Source organism: Eumetopias jubatus, unplaced genomic scaffold (genome assembly GCF_037043125.1).
Source record: "Eumetopias jubatus isolate StellerSeaLion01/CBP00866 unplaced genomic scaffold, mEumJub1_p1.0 scaffold_5, whole genome shotgun sequence".
NCBI lineage: Eukaryota > Metazoa > Chordata > Mammalia > Carnivora > Otariidae > Eumetopias > Eumetopias jubatus.
In genome coordinates this window covers 17,960,180-17,973,798 of record NW_028274811.1, presented here as the reverse complement: position 1 = coordinate 17,973,798, position 13,619 = coordinate 17,960,180, and the positions used below count along the sequence as shown (strand labels likewise).

At 39.8% G+C, this 13,619-nt stretch overlaps 1 protein-coding gene across 2 annotated transcripts in view; it reads right to left on the bottom strand.

Moving 5' to 3' along the window:
- The window catches only part of SNX24 (sorting nexin 24), a 153,144-nt gene that overhangs the window by 111,420 nt on the left and 28,105 nt on the right, over positions 1-13,619 (bottom strand). The window lies entirely within an intron of this gene.

Here is a 13,619-nt window from a genome sequence, read left to right as displayed (position 1 = left end):
TTTTTAAACAAGGTCTTATATTTCACATTTTAAGAATTGCTTCTAGGGCGCCTGGGTGGCTCAGTTGGTTAAGCGACTGCCTTCGGCTCAGGCCATGATCCTGGAGTCCCGGGATCGAGTCCCACATCAGGCTCCCTGCTGAGCAGGGACCCTCTTCCCTCTTGTGCTCTCTATCTCTCATTCTCTCTCTCAAATAAATAAATAAAATCTTTTAAAAAAAATTGCTTCTACTAAGGCCAGTGGTTTTTCTACCCGGAAGTGAATCATTGGTTGTAAGGAACCCCTACCACTACCAAGACAACTATCCTAAATGCGTATGCTGTCCTTGAAAACTGAGATCTCACTGAATTCCTTCATCATTGTAGGAAGTGCCTAGCAGAGTCAATGCTCAAGTGAGTGTTGAAGGAACTTTATACTATTCAACAGAAGCATTCCTGACAGACTATATGTTAACAACTTTTTTTTTCTGGTGCAAATGGTAAATTTCCATTCACTTTATGATAGCAACAACAATAAGTTCCCTCAAGCTACTGTTGCTACAGCCAGTGCCCACCCTCTTCTTAGAACCTCTGTTGCCAGAATCCTACCAACGGCAAGGGATTTCCTCCTCTAGCTCCAAAGTCACCGGACTCCCCAGCAGGTGGGTGGTGAACACTAGCAGTACAAGAGTGGAGAAGACTGTGCTCCTTCAGGTGGGGCAGAGCCGTTGGGGTGTGGGCTGGCAGCAGGTAGCAAAAGCTACTCCTTTGCCAAGAGCAAACCTTTCAAGTCAAGGGCAACAGCATCCAGAGAAAGCAGCTCTCAAAAAAGGCCAGGACAGCCCCCCAACCACCAATGCATATACACCGTAACCCTCTCGCCAACAAAGAATATGCACTATCCACCAAAGGATGCGAAACACAGGTTCTATGACTCCAATTCGTGGACTCTGACTTGGGAACTGCCCCACCAACCACGTCTGGCCGAACTGCTTAATAATAACAAGCTCTGGACACCAACCGTGCCCCCTCCTGGCTGCACACCCGTTACCTGCAGAATGGTTTGAAAAGATCAATGTCCACGTCCCCAGCCAGACCGATTAGACTGGTCTCTGGCTAGAAAACAGTATACGGAGAGATCCACCTACCCATTATCAAGATTTAACAGATGTTTATATTTTTCCATATTTACTTTGATTTCACTTTGTCTTTTAAGAACCGATGTATCCTTGATTCAGCTACAACCCACATTTAACCTTTACAACACTTGTTCCCCTTTTCTGCCCATCAACAGACAGAGGGGAGCACTGGTGGACCGGCCTGAGCCCCACTCCCCTGGGGCCTTGCACGCAGCTCTCCGCCCAGCACCACACGGCCTGCAGGCACTCGGACTTCAATTATTAATTTAGAAGATTCTAAATGGAAAGGAATTTTTAAGACGCCCCACTGTGTTTTAAATGCATATATATTATGTTTAGCACACCTCCATCTGTATTATGTACATGGGGGAAAATCAGGCTGAAGATAATTTAAGACTAACACTACAGGAGCACACCTAGGCCCTCAAGTTTCACAGAGGTACACTGAGTACTATGAATCTTCTCTAAGGCACTGAATGAAAATAACACCAACTTCCTTCAGAATGCAAAAATCACACTGAAGTATTTCTGACAAGAGACCACAATACATGCACACACATATGTACTCACATCCATGCACCCCCACATATACACGTGCGCACACATGCGAGCTTTCCAGAACATTTGTACAGTCTCGATCTGTAGGACTGAAATGAAGAATGCATTCTATGATACTGCTGATCTTAACATCAAAGACTTGTAAATGAATAACGAGCACCTTTCTTTTTTTCCCCCCAAACAACAGAAAACACAAAGTTAAATACTTTCCCTTTTTTGAAGGGATGAGCAGAAGAATGAGAGAGCCTCAAATACTTAATTAAGTCCCATTAATTTATATGACATCGTGGGGCAACAGTTTTTTCTGTTATGGAAAAATTTAGAGATCTGAAGAGAACCCCAATAAATCTGCAGAGTATTAAAAAGACTTGATAAGAAAATCTTCAGGTGTCAAACATGGATGTACTTGCATGTACAAAGATTTATCACTACAGCTATTTCCAGGAAAACTTATATGGTTATACCTAAATATTTGGAGAAGAAATCCTGCCCCTCCCTGGCGAAAAAAGTTTCTAGCAATAAAGCTCTACGAATGACATACACATGTGCAAAACAATTCACTCTTTCCGTTAATATGGCTATATACTGTCATCTGAGTCTTATGAATTCATCCCAAACAGGTATTTTTACACATATGCAAGAGCTCATGCAAGGTAGCAAGGTAGCAGGATGGGGCAAAGAAAGAATGCGGTCATGTTTTCTTAAAATAGCCTAAGAAGGCAATTTTTAAACATAAAAACAGGAAGGGAGAAAACATTCTTGCTTTGTGTTCTCCCTTTCTGAAAGACCTGTAATGATACGTAGTTTTGGAAATGCACTGATGACATCTTTGATTTCCATTTAATGAACACAGTGACACCTACTGGCATACTGATGAGGCAATGCAGACAAGATCTGAAAACTCACATACAGGCAGAGGTCCCTGAGATATGTATGTTCAGGGGTCTCCTGTTAAATGACATTGACTTAAGTACACTATTCTGCAACACTGTATCGAACTAAGATGGAAATAAGCTACAGGAAAGCCCACATTTCTGGTGTTCAATTTCAGGTTGCACCATGAGAAGGACACACACAGTCCTTGGGAGGCTTTCCTTCAGCATTCAGTCCACATTTTCCAAAAGCCATAAGCATTTATTTTTGGTGGTTGGAGTTAAACCTCAGACCTCACTAAAGTCAGTATGTTTGGTTGAGAGCAATCACATAACATGATAATTTTTAAGAATCATGTAAACCAAGAAAATCGTAGCTGGGAGGCATTAGTTGCTGTATAAACAAGGTGGACCTATTATAAATAAACTGTGTCCTTTCATAAATAAGCTGTGGTCTATCACAGAAACAAGACCAGACTTGTAAGACTTTTTTTTTTCCTGACTATGTAAGCGCAATTGTTGGTCATAAGGAAAGAAATAAGCTCAAGATGAAGCAGGTGGAAAAAATATGGACAAGTTAGTAGCGTGCCCATCAATTATCTGGTAAACTATAGGTGGTCTAACTTTAAAACAGAAAGAGAAGGGTTTGGGACAGGACAGGAGAAACCTTGGTGCCGGACTGGTGGTTGTCTTGGAGGCACCAAGGTATGAGAGTAGACCCAGTGGACCCAGACAGAATACCATGAATCTGTGCCTGGTAAGTTCCACACAAACTTGCTGAGAGAATGTAAGTCTTAAGAATAGGATACATATCCCACATGCCAAATCTGACTGACTAGGATCAGTCCACAGTACTGCTAAGGTTTCCCAGGCTGAGTCAACAGAAATGAGTGCTGGGATCAATTAGCCATGTCTGTCATGGGTACGGAGAGGGGAAAGGACAAAGATATGTAACCTCATTACCCTAAGATTAAAAACAAAGAACTGTGTTTCATAACCTCACCCATTTCTATCCTGCTGCATGTTTTGCTTGTGTATTTGTCCTTTCCCTTTGTTTCTCAGGGAAATTTATTTTGAAAACAGCCCCACCTCAGCTGAAATAAGAAGGGGAGATTTTCCTTGGCCGGCTGGAGAGGCACGGGGAGGGTGGCAAGGATGAAGCCAGCACACTAACCCGGAAAGGGAGGGCCTGGGGGTGCTCATGAGACACACTCTGCAGAAGTCTCCTCTACCAGAGTGACAGGCGATGCCCCCGCTGAGGGCATTTAAGCCCACACAGCGCAGGTGGGGCTTGGTGTCACATTACCAGGATCCAAAGGTGCCTGCACCCTTGGCCCAAGATGTTGGATATGAGATGCTTGAGAACCACCTCAGCAGTGCTAACTCCTAAATAAATCTCAATGGCATTGAACTCTCCACCAGCACATTACTTGGCCTTTAAGCCTGCGTGCAAAATATTCCATTAGTTAGAGATGACATCATGTTAAAATGAAAACATGTTTTACTTAACATTAATGAAAATGGAATAAGTTAATCACGATTAAGTTAGTAGCTAAACCTATCCTCTAGGTTATTTTCTCCTCTGTAGATTTCTTAGAGCCTTTCTATTACAAATACCTATTTTTTTAAACCTTAAGTAAAGTAATTGGTATACATAGTAACACACCAAACATGTAAGACCAGTCACTCTAAGGAAAAGCAACAGCTCCCTGCTCCAGCCAGGAGGCAACTTTTAAATGTTTCTACTTTTAGATCTGGTAGTTACCTCTGGAGGTGGACCAATATGCATATTCTTCTACTTTTTGATTTGTCAACCTTAAAAAGTATCTAATGACCTCTATATGAAAGATGAGGATTTAGTACATTACTCCCCACTTTGCTTATTCCTCCCCAGTATCTGAGAGTTATTTTATTTTTAGTTGTTCTGATGGTTACTTTTGCAACTTTAAATAACTCTGTCAGTACTCATTAGTACTATCAAACTTTTCCCTGAACTTCTCCTTACCTCTTTCTGTCATCCACAGCTGCTCTTTCGTATTCTCAAAAATTCTTAACATTTATATTTTGACATCACCAGCAAGTTTTCTTTCATCCATACAATGATTCTAAAAGCTGAAAACCAATCAGCAGGGTTTGCAATATTTTGAAATGAGATGTATTGGAAAGCAAAGTAGTATGCTAGACTTACAATTACACAAACCATTTAAAAACTTAAGCACCAAAAAGGCAAGACACTATTACGAAAAGAATTATGAGAAAGCAGTAAAGGAAAAACATATTAATATGTGATGAAACAAAAGATGACCATTTCTGCACAATTATTAAAAACTGCATAAACTCTTAGCTTTTTTATAATGTGGGGTTTGGAAAGTTTGTGGAATGACTTGGGGGCTTAATTAGAATAAAATGTAAGCTATCCTTGAAACAAATTTTTAAAATTTACAAAACTGTCCTTCAGATATAGTACATATTTATCAGAAACTTCCTCTGAAAATGACTACATATAGGTTTTGGGGGGCTGACCACTGCAGAATGAATGTCAAGGTGGGAATAGTCAATGGGCAGTTCCAAACCTACACAATAAGACAGGGGAACTCAAAAAGAGAGAGGCTAAATACTGCTCAAGTCAGCTAGAAAACTGTCATCAAGTCCACGCGGGTCTGCGTGCTCAACTTCTAAGTTCCTGAACCCAGATATATAGTTCAGGTATAACCACAAACCAAAAACCAAAATGGTAATTATCATATATGAATAACACACTACACATAATTTGCAATGAATGTAACAATGCCAACATATTCCTTACAGGTTTCTACACCTATATTAAATATTCTGAAATACCAAACAATAAATGCATGGAACGAAAAAGGAATTCTGATGGAGTACGCAATAAACGTGGGGACTCTAAAACAAAATCAAACAAACCATCTGAAAACCAGGGTAACTAGGTGCCCCAGAACCATGAATGGGTTGTGGAACGATATTTGTTTTTACTGTGAAGAAGTGAAAGTTAGATATAAAGTTAAAAAAAAAAAAAAGACAAAATCGATAAAACAGACAGTATTTTAGCTGGATAATACCAGTAAGAGAAAAGGTTCCCTAACACTATTTACCTTTAGCAAGTGCTATTAAAATGAAATGACTTAATGAAACCTAGCATTTGGAGCTTAAATTAGCTTATTAAACACGGATTTATTTTTTATTTTATTTTATTTATTTGACAGAGAGAGACACAGCGAGAGAGGGAACACAAGCAGGGGGAGTGGGAGAGGGAGAAGCAGGCTCCCCGCAGAGCAGGGAGCCCGATGTGGAGCTCGATTCCAGGACCCTGGGACCATGACCTGAGCCGAAGGCAGACTCTTAACGACTGAGCCACCCAGGCGCCCCAACATGGATTTATTGAAGACTATTTACCCTAACTTAAAAGGCTTCTTTATAAGGAGCACCTGGGTGGCTCAGTCTGTTAAGCATTCAATCTCTTGATCTCAGCTCAGGTCTTGATCTCAGGGTCATGAGTTCAAGCCCCATGTTGGGCTCCATGCTGGGCATGGAGCCTACTTTAAAAAGGCTTCTTTTTATTTTTACTTGGAAGCCAGATTCCAGCATAAGATGTACTTCCATGTATCTGTTTCATCCTGCTTCTATGAGCATGTGCAGAGACTCCAAATTACTGAGAACATTTGAATTATATTAAACTATTAAATAAGGCCCACTCCTCTCCTAGCCCACTTAAGACAACTTCCCTCCACTAAGACTGTAAGCACTTCAAGGGTAGAAAATGCACCTTATTCTTCACTAATGTCACCAAGCAGTACTAAGACAATGCCTTGTCCACAGCAGTTCCTCACAAAACATTTGCTTGTGGAAGCATTTTCTGTAAGAGCAAAACACTGAACACAGCCCAAATCCACAACCATTGGAGACTGGCTGGATCAAATGTGGTACACCCACACAAGGAAGTACCGTGCAGCCATTATAAATAAGGTTTCTTACAAACTCAGATGGAGCGTTTTCTAGGATATATTGACTAAAAAAATAATCATGGAAGAAAGATTATACATAGTATGCTACTAGCTGTTATGGAAGGGAAAAGAGGGAATGGAGATATAACAAGAGATGGAGATATTTATGGATAAGTGTGTGAGCATGTACAAAAGAGAAACACAGGAGGTATAATAAATACCTAATAAAAATAGTACCTACACAAACACAACGGGAAATATTCTAAGACAGAAAGACTTGCATAAAAATTTCACATTTTATTAAGTTTACTGTTAGAAAAATGTTGGTCTTAAGAAGCCAAAACTTTTATGTATGAAGAAGAAACATACATAAAATGCAGTCCTAATTTAAAATGTGTATATGCTCACACTTTAATATAGCTATTTCCCAGTTCTATCTACTGGAAGGATCTAGCAGCAACGATAAACCACAGCACACTTAGCATCCAGATCTTGGTTTCTAAATACCATTCCCCACTAAAAAGGAGCAGGGTCCTTGGAAAAGTCCAGAATTGGGAAAGTAGGTAGCGAACCTCCATATCTCATTGGACAGAAAGAAATGTTGATCAAAGACGAACAGGGTCATGTCAAAACGACACAAGAGTCAAACTGAAGGAGATTCCATGGGACAAATGTGTGACCATTTGAGCATTAAAAAGAATGACAATACCAGAAAACACTTTTAATTTAAAAAAAAAGCCATGAGTCTTTTTTTTTTTTTTTTTTTGAGATACAAAGGAGGAAGCAGAAAGGGAAGAAGCTCCTCCTGACAAAAGAATGCCAAATAAAAGATGTGGAAAAAATGATAAAATTAGAAAACCATCATTTTACAACTATTAACAGTAGTAGCTTATTCAGGCAATGATCATTACTCTGGTTAACCAATAAGTCAAAGGAGTGAAATGTTGTAATATAGGGGTGAAAGTACTCTCAAAGGATTCATCCAAGAAAAATAAAGAGTGTGTGTAGAAAAAGAGACAAAGACAGAGGCACAGAGAAAATATAAAGCAAAAGTGACAAAACGTGACAAGTGGTGAATCTGAGTGAATATACGTACCCCTTGTATTCTGCTTTCAATATTCCTGTAGATCTAAATTTTTTCAAAATTAATCACTGGGGGAAAAAACAAAAAGAAGTCTGCTATAAGAACTACCTAACTGTGATACACAGACTTAGACCCCTGACCTCACAACACACTTCTGTTCCTACGCTTAGCATTCCTATTTCACTGACAGAAGTGCAGTTTTGGTCACTTGACAGTCTCCAACTTGCACACATACTTTGTTCTTATATGTTTGCTCTGAAGTCAATATGTAACACTCAAAACACACTTCTGCAAAGAAACAATTTTCCTGGCTGGCCCAAAAAGGCTACTCAGAGAATAACATTGCTGAATGAAACGACAAGAGTTTGAAAAAAAAAATCAGTTTATACACAGATGATTCAGAGCCACAAATGTAATGTGATAAAATTGAAGACAGAGTAATACTCGTCCAGAATAATGAGAGGCATTTTTTTGGGAGACACATTATTGCTGGAATACCAATAAGGGTGGGAGGAGACAGCTGAAAATTTCAGATAATAATGCAAAACTTATAGTTTCAAAAAATGGACTGTATTTTTTTTAAAGATTTATTTATTTTAGAGAGAGTAAGGGAGAGAGAAAGTGTGTGTGCATGAACGGGGGGCGGGGCAGATGGAGAAGGAGAGAATCTCAAGCAGACTCTGCGCTGAGCGTGGAGCCCAATGTGGGGCTCAATTTCACCACCCAGAGATCATGACCTGAGCTGAAACCAAGAGTCAGATGCTTAATCAACTATGCCACCCACGCACCCCTGTATTTTTTTAATATAGATAAATTATCACTAAAAAACTGCAAACAAAACTAAGTTAAAATGCCTACATTTTCCCTCCCCTAAAATAGTATGTTCCCTAGAGGCAACCAAGACTGTCAACTTGGTGTGTGTGCACCTACAGAAATAAAGCTGATTCAGTAATTTTCCCCACAACTAGTCTCATACGGTACACAGCATTTGGTAACAGCTTTTTTTTATTTAACGTTTTGCCTTAGACAGTTGTTTTGTTTTGTTTTTTAAGATTTTTTTTTTTCATTTACTTGAGAGAGAAGAGAGAGAGGGAAATAGCACAAGCAGGCTCCCTGACTGAGCAGGGAGCTCAACTCAGGGCTGGATCCGAGGATGCTGAGATCATGACCTGAACAAAAGGCAGCCACTTAACTGACTGAGCCATCCAGGCACCCAGTCTTAGAGAGTTTTTGAAGTTACCTACCAATCAGTATTTTTTTTAAATGTTAATATTAGAATAAATAAAATAAGCACTTTAAAGTCAACACTCTAGAACAATTTTAACCAGAAAAATATATCTTTAGGTAAAAAGTTATTGGGCAAAGTTCCCTAAAGTCAAGATATGTGATAAATGAATTCTCCATTTAAAAAAACTATTTGCGGGGGCGCCTGGGTGGCTCAGTTGGTTAAGCGACTGCCTTCAGCTCAGGTCATGCTCTCAGGGTCCTGGGATTGAGCCCCTATTGGGCTCCCTGCTCGGTGGGGAGTCTGCTTCTCCCTCTCTCTCTGCAGCTGCCCCCTGCTTGTGCTCTCACACTCTCTCACTCATGCTCTCTCTGTCTCGAATAAATAAATAAATGTTTTTAAAAATTAGAAGCAACAACAACAATTTGCAGGATAGTAATTATGTCATGACTACACTTTTATCTGGAAGGGCATATACCAAACTATTACCCCCAAGAAGTAAGAGAAAGGGAAGAAAAGAGAGTTTTAGTTTTTATTTCACAAACTTCTGTATTATTTAAGTTTTATTTTCTAATTTTTACAGAAAGTTATTGAAGGAATAAAGGTTTTAACTAATAATTAATGTTTCTGAATATGTACAAAAAGGAAGAGGATTAAACTCACTGCTTATTTAAGGCTCATTTCCTTAAAAATAAGCAACTATAGTCAAAGAAAGGATCACACTGGGGGCTCAATGGTCAAGACAGGGCTGTGAACTCAGGCTTTTAATATCCTCTCTGGAAAAAAAACCCAAAAAACCAAAAAACCAAACCTCTGTGAAGTGAAACTTCCTTAACAGAGAAGGTGTGATGGAGTTCGAAAATCCACTTGGCCAGCATCACAGTAAAAACTTAGGAAGAATCGTCAATGGATGTTGAATCAGGGAGGAAACATTCAATGAGAGAGTATTTACATCATCTTACAGTGTCTCTCCAAATGTAACTTACCAATTACAAAAGGAAAAAATAGTAACTATACAACAATGAAAACCACCAAAACCTAACCAAGGGGTCAAAATTAGCATCACCAATTAGAGGCAAACAGATACTATGTGCCCCTGGATGAGATCCCCTAGGAAGGACACAGTAACCCTGATGGAGCTTTCCAGCCCCAAACCCATTACCTGAGTCTACCTACCAGGAGCCATAGGAAAAAGCCAAATTGAAGCAGAGTCTGAAAAAACTGCCCTGTCTTTTTACAAAAATCATTATGTCATTGTAAGACAAAGAAAGAATGACAGCTCAGATCAAAGGGGACTAAACGACCTAACAAACTACATACAATGTGCACCTGGATCCTATACCCGGAGGGGAAAAAATGCCATAAAGAATATTATTTGGGACAACTGATGAATCTGGGATATAAACCACAAAATGTTAAATTTCCTGTTTTGATAATTTTACTGTAGGGAAGAGAAGATTCTTGTCTTATACACTAACCGAAATAATGAGGGTTAAAGAAGTATAATGTACACAACCTACCCTCAGATGGTTCAGGAAATAAATTACATACATATATGCCAGAGGGCAGAGAGAAGAAGGAAAATGCAAAAGCAGTAGAATGTTAAAAACTGATGAATCTGGGGGCCCCTGGGTGGCTCAGTCGTTAAGCATCTGCCTTCAGCTCAGGTCATGATCCCAGCGTCCTGGGATCAAGCCCCTCGTGGGGCTCCCTGCTCTGTAGGGAGCCTGCTTCTCCCTCTCCCTCTGCCACTCCCCTCCTTCTCCCTCTCCCCCTCCCCCTGCTTGTGTTCCCTCTCTCGCTGTGCCTCTCTCTATCAAATAAATAAAATCTTAAAAAAAAAATTGATGAATCTGGTCACACAGAAATGAGAATTCTTTGTATTATTCTGCAACTTTTTCGTACACTTGAAATTATCTCAGAATACAGTTAAAAATATTTCCTCTCTGGTCTCCTCATATCTACGACCTGCTGAATGCCAAGGGCAGAGGCAGACATACGGGGCTGAGGTTCATTTCCTGTGGTGTAACGGGGATCAAAAGCCCATAATGAGAAAACAGGGTTGGGGAACAAGGATCACTCGCTGCTTGAAACTGAAGATTATTACTGTCACCCAGAGCTACAGCATAAACAAAGCTACATATCCCAGGCACCAGAAGGTAGCTGATGCAGTCAAGCAAACCACCAGGAAAAATCCTGTTGGCTTTCTCTGGATCTCCAATATTCCCAATATATGAGAACATTTATTGAGCGCTCACTATGTGCCAGATACTCCCCTCAAGAGGACCATTTTACATGGATACTAACAGTATCCTCATTTGACAGATGAGGAATTGAGATGCAGAAATGTTAAATAATACCCCTAAGATAATACAAGAGTAATCACCAGTACCAGGTTTTGAACTCAGGATGTCAGGCCCCAGACAACTGAAGCATTCATGTCTTCATTGGCATGCAAATAAAAGAACAACCCAAAAAATTTAAAGAACACTTAATATGCTCAATGGGATAAATGAAGAAAGGGAGAATCAACATCCATTAGAAAAGATAAAAAATTATAACACAAAAGCACAATGGAATTAAAAAACAAAAGCCCATCAAATCAAACATATAGAGGTGAGCAGGTAAAAGGACCAAATATGAATTTCAGATATGAAAAACATAGTCACTGAAATTAAGAACTCAGGGCATCAGCTTAACAACACATTAGGCAAAAATGAAAAGAGAATGGGTGACATGGAAGAGAAATCCGAACACAGCCAGAAAGATAATGACATAAAAGTATGAAAGAGTAACAGAAGGGTGTGAAGGAGAGACTAAAAAGCCCCTGTAGACATCTAACAGTTGTTCCCAGTGCAAAAAATTTTCCAGAATTCAGTGAAGACATGAATGCTCAGAATGAAAAAAGTGCAGTGTAAGAAGAATATATAAAAATAAATTCTGAAAAAAAATTCTGTTTTGGACATACTATAGTGAAAACATTGAGCGGCAAAGATAAGGAATAAGTCTCACAAGCCATTAGAGAGAAAATCAGATTTATAGCTAAATGACAATTAGGCTGACTGCAGACATTATCAGCAACAAAAGATGCAAAAGATAACCAAGAAATATATCCAAGGTGCAGATAAAATAGGACAGTCACCTCAGACTTGTGAATGGAGCTAACCTGTTATCCAAGAGTATGAGGAAAATTAAGACCTCTTTTTATTATTTTAGTTTTATTAATGTGTACCATCCAGAAAGAAAATTAAATGAACTACACTTCACAGCAAATAAAATGTAAACTCAGAGGGAAAAACTACGATGCAAGAGAAGAGTGAATACAGATATCGATAAAATGTTTGTTAAAATAATTTTGTTTAAAAATGGGAACAGACTGGCGCCTGGGTGGCTCAGTTGGTTAAGCATCTGCCTTTGGCCCAGGTCATGATCTGGGGGTCCTGGGATCGAGTCCTTCATCAGGCTCCCTGCTCAGTGGGGAGCCTGCTTCTCCTTCTGCCCCTCCCCCCTGCTTGTGCTTTCTCTTCTCTCTCTCTCTCCTCTCTCTCAAATAAATAAATAAAAATCTCAAAAAAAAAAAAAACTGGAACAAAAATTCTAGATTCCCCCCCCCAATATAAAGGGAAATGGGATGGGGCGGGGGTAGAGGTGTTAAGGTATGCTAAAGTTCTCGCCTTGCTCAGGAGAAAAACAAGGTATTTGTCTTTTAAAGATTTCTTTCTTTTAGAGAGAGAAAAAGCGTGAGTGGGGCTAGGGGCAAAGGGAAACAGAATCTTCAGGCTGAGTGAGGAGCCCAAGGTAGGCTCGATCCCAGGACCCCCAGATCATGACTTGGGCTGAAATCAACCAACTGAGCCAACAAGGTGCCCCAATAATAGGAAATTTTAGATGTTATTGGAAATATGTAAGACAAAGGATAATATTAAATTGTTAATATTAAGTATTCTGGGACACCTAGGTGGCTCAGTCGGTTAAGCACCTGCCTTCGGCTCAGGTCATGATCCTGGGGTCCAGGGATCGAGTCCTGCATGGGGCTCCTTGCTCAGCGGGAAGCCTGCTTCTCCCTCTGCCTACTGCTCCCTCCTGCTTGTGCTCTCTCTCTCTCTGATAAATAAAAAATCTTTAAAAAATATTAAATATTCTAAAATCTATAGCTTGCAAAATGTCAAAATGCTTCTGAAATGGCCAATGGAGTTGTAAGATGTGTGGTGTCCACCTGCTACCATGGTCGGTAGCAGAAGTGTTGGAACAAAAGTATCTTGCTCTCTGTAGTGGATGCATTTTTCTGAGAAGCTGGGGATAGATCCTTAGCTCTGCATTCAAACCTTCCACTCGAACACAGACCTCTCAGCAGGGAGATGCTCTTGGCTCCCCAACTCCTTGACACCTGCTCTTCAACTTCAGACCTCCTCTCCACCCTTCGGTCAGAATCTTCTTTTTAATCCTCACCTGACACTCTTCCCAGTCAGTCTCTGTTGCTTATCCTCTATTATTTAAGGTGAGTCAAGAGCCGTTGGGGCTGTAATTACTGAATACACACCTGACTGAGAGAAAGGAACTGTCTGACATGTTTTGTCAGATAAAGAAACAACTGAGGGTAATTCAATACAGCAATAATAAGTAGAGAGACAATCCATAATTCATTCCACACCAACTTATTCCTGTAGGAACCCAAGGAAAAGTTAGAAAATGTGTTTCCTATCTAACACATCCAAACTCTAATTTCGTAAGTTAAAACGGACATTTATATATTCAGCTGAATAAATCAAGTAGCGTTCATTAACACTCTGACACTAAATTT